General features: G+C 38.3%; 1 long non-coding RNA gene across 1 annotated transcript in view; it reads right to left on the minus strand.

The window, feature by feature from the left end:
- Nucleotides 1–3,458: 3,458 nt before the first annotated feature.
- The window catches only part of LOC107082001, a 9,366-nt gene continuing 2,703 nt past the window's right edge, over nt 3,459–10,121 (minus strand). Inside the window, exons 2-3 of the long non-coding RNA XR_001481120.1 lie at nt 7,027–7,100; nt 3,459–3,518 (exon numbers count right to left, since the gene is read on the minus strand). This is a non-coding gene — a long non-coding RNA (uncharacterized LOC107082001). The remainder of the gene's footprint in view (nt 3,519–7,026; nt 7,101–10,121) is intronic.

Consider the following 10,121-nt stretch of genomic DNA (forward strand, 5'->3'; position numbering starts at 1 on the left):
GGAATAGTTGTTCTGCCTCCCTGAAGGCCAAGGCATCCTCCGAGTCTGGGATGAAAAACCTGTTGCTTCCTTGAACCGCTGTGTAATCCCATGATATTGAAGATTCTGGGATTAATCACAACCTCAGTGATCATCACACTGTTTAGATTTAGTCACAAAGCCAGCACTTTAGTTCATGTACCCTTCATCACCCGTTCTGCTAATACTCTGTAGTTTGTGAGCATCGTGCTGATGAGTCCCGAGGTCGTAGTTTTGTAGAAGCTCAACTATGAGCTGCAGCTGCTTTAACATTCATTTATGTTGTTTTTGTGAATTTACAAAACAGCAGGGACTGAATGCTTTGATTTGCCTTGATCATTTGCCTTTGCAAATGTGTTTTTTTTTCTTTTTGAGGGGCGCTAGAACTGTTTACCGTCTCCCCGCAGAGATGCTGTGGGCCTAAGTAGATAGAAGATGCACTTTATTGTGAAAGAGCAGCATTTCAGTTCAGCTGGCATCTGAGATCACGTGTGAAAATTGCAGTTTTTTCTTGTAAGTCCTCTTTAGTTCTTTCATGTACAGAATCAAACTTTGTTTTTGATTCTAACGTAGCAAAACATTATGTAGCAGTTCCTATCAGGAGCCTTTAGGAGTCATCAGATAGAGTGAATCTTCAGGTAATTTTCTGAATAAATGTGTAACTTAAATGTGTTGTTTGTCTTTATATGAAAAAAAAAAAATCATATTTGTGCCTGTAACGTTTTTAAAATAACACTCTTATCTTATTGTATAGCTCCTTTTACACCAGAGCTTCTGTCATTAATAATTCCTGAAACTTCATAATTCAATTATTCATGATTTTATCTATAAAAAGGGATCATTTTATAAAAAGGCATTTCTGCATGAGTCAGGCTTTAAATTTGGAGCATTAAAAATGTAAGAACAGAATACTGAAAGGGGGAATGGCTGAAGGGACAAACAGGAAATGGTTGAGATCAATTATGCTGGTCTATTTGCTGAATGAAAGGACAGATAGATGAATGACGGAAGGCTAGATGGGGAAATGGAAGAATAAAGGGACAGAAAAGGGAAGGGGTGGAGAAAATAATGAATGAATACATAGACAGATTTAATTAATAACTATAATGATGTTTAGTTGGATAATTAACACTTTCCAATGTATATATTTAAAATAGGTCAGGTTGTAGTGAATCCATTGCATACTTTAGACACCCGACAAGCAAAGGAAGCAACTGAGAGAAAAAAAAAATGTAAGAAATATAATTTTCTAATCTTTTTAAATGAATCCATGTCCAGAAAGCAGCATAAATCCTAGACTTTAAGGAGGAACTCTGCTTCTAAACCATGTTTTATATAATAATAAAAAAAATTGACATAAAACTTCAAAATTTTAAAAAATGTTCATTTTATTTTACATTTTAATATAAAATATTGTTGGTAAGATGAAAATGCACCTTCCAAAATTGAAAAAAAAAACAAAACAAAAAAAAAACGCACATATACAAAATATGACTCATAAGAAGGCCTGACAAAAAATATAAATGTAACCCTCTCCTCTTCAGGATGAAACCTCTTCAGTATCTTCAGCTCACATCTGACAGCAAATCGCCATTCCTATCCCATTTTACCCCCAACACACACCCTCTGTTACATCACTAATTTAGTCAGAGTCTCCCTCTTCCACTCCTACAGCTCCCACCGCCCCGGCCAACTCCTCCTCACTGCCTCGCAGGCGATCACCTGGACAGAGAGACACAATCAAACCCCCACAATTAGTCTGCTCCATCCATTGCACACACATCTAATTTATTTCTGATTCCTGAAGCATTTTTACATAATAAAGTATCTAGACTGAGTTTCATCATTCATGAAATCTGCTGGCAGGCAGCAGAATTTTACTGATGCAGAACTAAATGTGAAAAAAAGAGAATTTTAAGCAAAAAAATTATTATTTTACATCATTACAACACAAGTAAATTCTGCTTCATCACATCCAATTCTCTGAAAGCTTTACTATTATCTCCAAAATAACAAAATATTCTTATAAGTTTCATGTTTCCCTTAAATAATCCATCTGTTTTTTGCAGTTGTTCATCCATCAGCTGTAGCATCAGTCATCTGAGAGGCCTTCAAGCTACCATAGTCTCCAGGAGTCACAAAGCAATTAGCCTACTAATTTACAACCCTGTCCAAACATGGCTCTCTCTTCATCCTGATGAAAACCTCATAATAAAGAGGTTGATACTAACGGATGAGCTCGGCGATGGCTCTCTGTGTTCGTCTTTCCAGCTTTTCCAGTTTCTTTGCCACATCACGTTTCAGATCCCTGACAATTAACGAAAATGAAAGACATTTTTGAGTTCCATAACATCCAATACAAACACATCAGACTATACACAATAGAACTTGGCCATAAACGTCAATGCATTTTATTGGCATTTTTTGTAATAGATAAACAGAAAGTAATTATGCTAAACAAATATTATACGCCTATCTCAATGAAACAATAAAAAGAAATAAATGGGGAAAAAAAAAATGAAAACTGAGGTACGCATCTCTCTTGGTATACATTTATTTGCATAATAAGTTTATTCTAGTCAGAAGAGACCAAAATAGCATTTATGCAAAATGGCATTTATGGTGGAAAACTAACATTAAACACTGGGAGCATTATGCAGTAGGGATGCGTTTCATGAACAGACAATGGGTGGCTGTTCAGACTTGAGGAATAGATGGATGGAGCCTTACAAAGGAAAATACTGGGGGAAAGGTTAAAGTCTGCAAAAAATCAAAGTATGAGGTGTAGGATCATCTAGCAAGAAAACAACCTTTAACACACAGCCAGACCTCCCATGAAACAGTTCTGAACAAAATATATACATAAGCATGAGTCAGACAAAGATAAATCCTAAAAGCATATAAAATCAGCGAAAAGGGCTGAAAATTGACATGGATACAATCTCTTCATATGGCTGAACTTGGCCTTTCAGCTCATTGCAGGTATAACTGCAGCAAAATGAGCTTCATAGGGACTAAACAAGAGGCTGGGCTTAAATGGTTGATCTATATTTTTTCATTTAATTTACAATTACTCTCATCTTTGCCTGGTACCAGCACATAAAATGACAAAAGGTTAAAAGCTACAATTGTTATTGACTACTTTTAAACATGCCTTACCAGTCTGGTTTTCTTGGAGCAAGGTTTGCTAAATCCTACAGACAAAAAAAAAACAAGTTAAACTTGGACATCTAATAATGAATTAATAAGAAAAACAGAGCTTAACAAAAGTATTTACCACTTCTTCTATTATGGGCTCAGGATTAGCTGCCTCCAACTGATCCTTTACTTTATCTTCCACTGCAACCAAATAATATGATCAGTATTAAATCATTTCTAAATTATAAAGTTTTTGTTTTTTTCTAAATCTACATATCTCACCTGAAGCTGGTTTGGCTTTGGGTACCTGTCTCTCCTTTAGCTCTTCATCCTCTGGAGTGTAATTCCTCAATTTCAGCTCTCTGGACACAGAAAAAACAAACAAAACAAAAAACAAAGGAAGGTTTAAAGAACATCCTCAAAAACTCACAAATCCAGCAGGTGGCAGTGTAGGCAAATTAAAGGACATAAACGATCATCTGAAATCCCTGCACAGCTGCACAACTAATGCCTGAAAAGGAGGCCTTAAGAGCATAAAGTCCCCATTTATACCAGCAAGTATTTCTGATTAACATGTTCCACCTGCTCCTGGGCACCGACTTTAAGGAGAACAGAAAACAGCTGAGGGATTCTTTCCTTGAAGCCGAATCGCCCAGCCTTTCACCACACTGAGGAATTCTTGGCGAGCTCAGCCATCGTCTCTGCAGATCACACAGAGGGTCCAGAGGATGGAGGTTAACTGTTGTCATTACAAGCACAGCCCTGCAGTCTTATCAGCTGTTCAAAGCTTAGAACAGATTTGGGATGAAGCTCGACATTCTACGCTCCTGATAGATTCATCACACTCCTTCTGCCTGACGGTCCACTGCCTTGTATGGGTACAGGCAGGACAGCTAGTTGGGATCTGGAGCTCTTTGCTGACAGCAGATCATGTCTTTATGCAAATATCTTTCTTTTAATGTGCAAATTAAATGTTTATGAGGCTGGTTCAAATATGACTGCGTGAAGCATGGCTATGTTTTATATTTTCAAAATGATCAAACACGCCTTGAATTCAACAGGCGAGTCGTCTTTATACTCGTCTCAAATCTCTGTACAACTGACCAGGAACGGGTTGGTAACCCGTATTAAAATATGCCAAGGTTTTAAAGTCCAATGGCTTCAGAACAGCTAACATTTTCAATCATACAAGGCTTTCAATAAAATACCATGTTTTTTGAAGCTTCTGGAAATGCATGATGTTCCTTCTCTCTGTAAAGCATAAAACTATCATCCCAGCTCCCAAGAAACACACCATCAACTGACTACAGGTCCCACCCCACCAGGGGTGTGTTCTCCACACAAATGACCGTACCTCAGCTAACCTACCTGTACGACTCCAAAGGTTTGTAGAGGAAACCACTTTCACTGGTCTGATTGACAGTAGAGTCTTGATACAAACGGGAAGTTGATAATCTGGCTACTGAAGGGGTCAGAAACACCTGGAGATCAACATGCCTGAAACCTTGGAAATGAGGAAGGAAAACTTCACCAAACAATCACGTCTTCGAGGATTATCAGAGGGAGGTACCTGGTGGTGTCAGAAAAAGGACTGCAACCATCTCTGCAGATTTTTTGTCTTCCTGAGCACAAAATCCCTTTTCCAGGTTGGCGCTAAAGATCACTATTTGCAAAAACAGGCTGCCACAGGCCCAGTTTCTCTCACCAGGCCATCTCTCTAATGAATGCTTAATAGTCAGTGTGCTCGGATCCATACCATGTGTACTTGAGCTAATTGTACCTTTTCTTCCTACATAAAAACATAACAAACATAGTATGCATGCACAAACTTGACACAACAAGCCGACTCAATTTAAACCTGTACAACCGTGCAGAGAAACCCTAATGAAAATGATAAATGAGACACAGTTTTATAATCAGACATTGTTACCTTGAAAATCACTGCAAAAACCTGGTTTTCAACGCCAAGATCACCTCAAACGACTCCTTAAGTTGTGAAACTCCAGCAGCTCTATTCCACCTGAGGTTCCCCACCCTACAGATAAGGCTCCTTTCAGCTGCTTGATCCAGAATCTTGCCCTTTCAGTCCTAATCCATATTTAATGACCACAGGCCAAGTTATTTCCTCAACTTTTTTAATTGGTTTATTCTTCGCCCATTTCTAGTATTTTTATTTCCATATACAGACTAAACACTGACCAGGATAAGATTCTTATGGTTTGAAAATGATGGTTAAAAAAAAGTTAGAATAATGGATCAACACAGAAGTTTAAAAAGAAAACATAAAACATACCAAGTGTGTTTTTTTTATGCAAAAAGGCAACAATTATTATGACAGCTGCTTAAGCTAATTTTGGGTGTTTCTGTTAAAATCCAGTTGACTATCACAAACAATATTTGCATTTGGATTTGGATGAAGAGTTCAGCAGCAATACAGAAAAATATGAAAACTTCAAATGATAAAATAGAAAAAGGGAAGATCCCAGAAAACTAAAATCTTTGCATCTTTAATGAGGCACAAAAAGAAACTGGATTCTTTCAGTGTAACGATGGGGAGCAGGTCATCAACATGGTTAAGAATCCCCGTCTTGTGTCCATTAATATTTAAACCCACCACCTCCATCACATATTAAGCCTCCCCCCCCCACACCAAAAAAAGACGGACAAAGAGAACTTGAGAAAAAAAGTTTCAACTGCCTCCATTAGCAGAACACAGTAGGTGTGCAAATCTGCCCTTGAAGACTTTTTGTTATTAGCCGTCTCAAAGTTTAATGCTTCCAAGCGCAGAGGGGTGTGTTTATGCATTTCCATTACAAGCAGACCGTTGCATCGAAGTGAAACTGTGATAAATTCGGAGCATAGGCCCTCTCTAAATGTTTAGAGAGAACTCTTGCTGAGGAGGAGGGGCAGCAAGGCTGTTCAAATATTCCTACTGATATCTAGCTAGAAGACACTCAAGAGCAGCAGAAATTACTTTATACACCCCAGACATCAAGGAGGAGCATGAAACAGGGATATCTCAAAGGCTTTCAAAGTTATTTGAATCTTATTTGTCAATCCGAGGAACTTGGAATCTGTTCGCCCATGTGTCGGAATAAAGAACTGAAGTCTGAGCCACACCTAACATGATGAAACAGGAAGAGCTGCAAGGCATACTTTGTGCATCTTTTGGATCAGACTTGGAACAAAATGTTAGAAGAGAAGAGCTTAAACAGCACTTTAAAAACCTTAAAGGGAGTAGAAGAAAAACATTTTTTAACAGCCTGCTTTCGCAACCTGATCTCTTATTAAACTTTAATGCCCATTGCAGGGTACATTACACCCACAGCATACTGCAGACCAGTGTCACTGTTTGCAAAACACAGATCAGAAACCACAGACTGCATTTGACACTCTTTACATCCACACTCTAAAGATGTTTGTGAGCCCTGAAGCTATTTTCATCCTGGGAGAGATCTGTCCTGTTGGACTGGAGGAAACGGAGCGCCACTCCCTCAGGTGCTTTTAAAGCAAAGTCATTAAATATAAACAATGGAAAAAAAAAAGGTCCTGTAGGACAGGAAAGATGGCTGCTCCCTCCTACCAACTGCTAACAAGAAGTCGGGCGAGCTGTGGAATATTTGAGCAGCTAATGGCAACAGGCTGACGGTCCAACCCATTGTAAACACCCATTCTCACAACCTGCACACACACACGTACACACACACACTGGTGAGGAGATAAAGAGCAGATAAATGCTCTGACTGTGCACATCAAGATCAGTTTCAGTTCCGTTTGTGTGTAAACTGAGGACCAAGCAAACACTGAACAGCAATGTGCACCCAAACAAACAAATTCTAAGTATTTCTGCAGACTGTGATGAGAACTGACCTGTGCTTTTCTTCAGGGGTTTCCTCTAATGCCGGCTTTTTGCTCTCTGGTTCCTCATCTTCCTGCTCTCGTCCCTAGAAACAAGTCAACGTGAGACAATTTTAGCATCCAGCATTCTAACAGATGAAATCTGAAATTAAAAGTTCTGAATTAAACTGTGAAAAACAGAAAAAAAACTTATTTTTCAAAAAGAGGATATGAATCAGCTCAATTTAGATCTGGTACAGTGGAGGCAGAGGCCAACATTTGCATTGTTAAACACAATCATAGGTGCTTGTCATCTTGTTCTCCAATTTGGGAATCAAAACAACAAATTTACATAGTGAACTCCACTGCTTCTGCTGCTGACCTATTCTGAGGTGCTATTTAAAAATGTGAGAGTTTGACCTGATTGATCTGGAAGTTGGGGTAAAAATGTTCCGCTCTGGAAAAAGCAAGCAAGCAAGCAAAAAAAAAAAAAAAAAAAAGTTGCATGCACAAAAACTTTCCAGGTATAAACAAGAAACTGGAATTTCAAAAGTTATTCACCATAACTAAGATACATTTGGATTCAAATTTCTAAATTTGTAAGAAAGGAAATCAAACCCCTCCCAGAATGCATTTTCCTGAAGAGGCTTCCTGTCCACCTGCTAGAACAATTCAGGGCAGTGACTCGTTATTGAAGTGCAGCACAGAACGGCAACAACTTAGGCCTGGAGGAATGTCAACAAACATTTATCAACAATTGCTATTTCTCTGAGTGCATAATGGCCAGGACAGGGGGTTCTGCTTTGAATAAGGTTCACTTTAGGCAAATGTCCCTTTGCAGAACAGTTAGAGACCACCGCAGACGAGCAGAATATTGCAAGTGTCAAATTTGTGGACACAGACTGTGAGCCCTAGTAGGGACTGATGAGCCCTGCCCTCTGACATCAAGTCCAAGAGACAATGTCCCAATATATATATGTGATGCTGAATACGCTCCATCAAGCTACAAAGACACCCCCGCCCCGCCCCCTTAAAGACAATTCATAAAAATGCCTCAACTTACAGGTTGAGAGAAAACAGTATCATTAACCAGATGCTGTACTACTCAACCAGGATGATTACAGATTAAGAGGACAAATAAATGGAATGTACTGGCCGCTTTCAAACTACCAAGCGACATGTTCTCTAAAATAAGTCAGACATGTTTTCATAATTAGACAGGGCGATACATATTACTAGAAAATATTGCACATCGTTTACTACTACAGCTTTCACTATGTTTTAAAAACCTTATTTCTTTTTCAAATATGCAAAAAATATTGATATATTTTTGTGAAGAAATAAAAAGATGCAAAAAGTTAAACTCCTGTTGTGCTATCTTTTTGAAATGTATTGACTGTTTAACAATATTTAGTGAGGTGGAGCCTGCATTAATTGTAAACTCTGAGGCAGATCTTCTTTCCCCCCAACGTTTCAGTTGACGAAAAAGACATTTAGTTTCATAAACCAGTATAGAAATTAAAAAGGAAACTGCTAAAGTATTGTTTCCATCATTCATGTGACTTACAGCTTGTTTTAATATTCACGATCATGCTTAATGAGTATTGAAGCATTTCTTGTTATTTTGTGGGTTAAAGGTTTGAAAGTCAGGAACCTAAAGGCATCATCAGAAACCCAGCCAGAACTAAAATTGTTTATGAAACACTATCGCATTTTCATTATTAACAGACAGGAACTACCTGGGCTGTTTTGTTTTGGTGTCACATGCCTAAACTGTACAGCCTAACATGGCTGTACTGCAGATATTTGGTACAACTATTTGTACCCTTAGATCCCTAATTTGAAAGGTTTTGGTGTGCCATGGTCTTCATCTTCCACTACAACAAGATTGAGAATCAAAACACACTAGTCTCCCCTGAAAAATGTAGAAATTTGGTCTCTCTGAAACTTTACTTCTTGCATTTTAAGGTGGAATGCAACTAAATTTTTGTCTTTTTTTACAACGCTACTTTTGTCCTTTTTTGGGAAGTATGTGTGTTAGACGTGGAAATTTCATACGGATGCACATGAGATCATTATTAGGTACAAAATTATTTTTAATAGGTTATTTAAACAAACAATCACACCGCACGTGCTTTGAGCATCAAAAATGAAGGAGCATATGCTTTTATGATGCTTCTCCACGTAAAGGTCAGACGCACCTCAGGAGCATCTTTGAAACTCCTGATGAGCGCTCAGTAAAGTGTGTCCAGATGCGTCTGATGATTCTGCTGCTGCTGTGTTAAATGGCAGAGAACGGCTTTGCTATATTTGCTGTGATAAGTAGGTAAAAAAGTAGATTTAATACATTTTTAAGAGAGGAAGTCCACCTCAAAACATCGTCTGTGCAGGCAGTTCATCACGATTACAATCCTGCCGCAAAATATTACTTCGCAGTCAGAACCACCCAGACCCAAATATACTGGAGCTGTGCTGTCACTGGGTATCCAGCAACAGCTGCCTAAGGCCCGGTTGCCTCTTGTGGGTTTTCCCATATTGGTCGTGGCGACTGGAAGTAGATGTTAGGTTTTTTCAGATATTTGGTACAAACTGCAAGCACCAGAATAATAAACGCAAACATATTTTGCTTACAGGTTCTGATATTTGAAGTTAATTTCTCCCTGCCAGCTCACAGATATGCTTCTCTGTTTGGTTGATGTGGTTGGTTGAAGTTTTGCTGCATCGAGCAGCAAAACTTAGATTTTTTTCTAACTTTAGGATCTGCTATTTCTGAAATTTTAAACATTTGAGCAAAGTTTCTAGGGGAAAAAATTTCCCTTTGGTCAAATTTTTTTCAGTCTTTTCTAGGGGTACCATCATTTTTGTCCAGGTCTGTTTAATAATAACAACAGGCTATTAGGCTCACCTAAACAATGTCTGACTTACAGTTCTCTATTAGAATTACAGCGGTCCTATTGACAGCTTCTCTAGTTTAGGTAAGTAATCATATGATCTTGGGTTTTTGGTTGTTTAACTATTCCTGTGATGGTAAAAGCTTGGCTAACCCTTTTACAACTGCATTTACAGAAAGATTACACCCAAATGGAGTCAGTTCAATAAGATTACTTCTGAACTGATAATTGGTAGCA

The sequence above is a fragment of the Cyprinodon variegatus genome, unplaced genomic scaffold (genome assembly GCF_000732505.1).
Source record: "Cyprinodon variegatus isolate N-32 unplaced genomic scaffold, C_variegatus-1.0 Scaffold2, whole genome shotgun sequence".
Lineage (NCBI taxonomy): Eukaryota > Metazoa > Chordata > Actinopteri > Cyprinodontiformes > Cyprinodontidae > Cyprinodon > Cyprinodon variegatus.